This window comes from Lactuca virosa, chromosome 7 (assembly GCF_052849685.1).
Source record: "Lactuca virosa cultivar CGN04683 chromosome 7, Lactuca_virosa_CGN04683_v6, whole genome shotgun sequence".
Lineage (NCBI taxonomy): Eukaryota > Viridiplantae > Streptophyta > Magnoliopsida > Asterales > Asteraceae > Lactuca > Lactuca virosa.
The window spans coordinates 130,735,634-130,736,203 of NC_136432.1; positions in this window are offsets into that span (position 1 = coordinate 130,735,634).

Here is a 570-nt window from a genome sequence, read left to right on the forward strand (position 1 = left end):
ATCTAGTTACCTCGCCATAAACAGTAAGTACTCCCCCACTAGGGTCTTGTATGGTCACCATATGATGCTCACAGTCAATCACGGCTCCAAACCGGCTCAACCAATCCATGCCCAATATGACACAGACATCACCCATCGCTATCGGCACCAAATCTATCGGAAACTCAACGCTGAAAATCTCTAATACACATCCCCGGAATACATCAGTGGCAAAAACCGCATGTTCATCGGCTATGGAAACCCTCAGTGGTCGACTCAATGCCTCGCGTCTAACACTAATGTGACGAATAAAGGATAAAGACACGAAAGATCGACTCGCACCCGAGTCAAATAACACCAAGGCAGGAAAAGAACTAACAAAAAAGTACCTATATGCAACGCGATATAAGCATAGACAAATCTAAAAATAACATGAATAAGGAGATACGTACAAGCAACAACATCAGGCGCTACTCGGAACTCCTCCGAAGTCAGCTGGAATGCTCTCCCACGATCTCTCGGGGTCTCAGCCTTCCCCGGCCGGCCATCAGTAACACACAAAGCAGCTTGAGCAGAAGCCTGGCTGGTCCC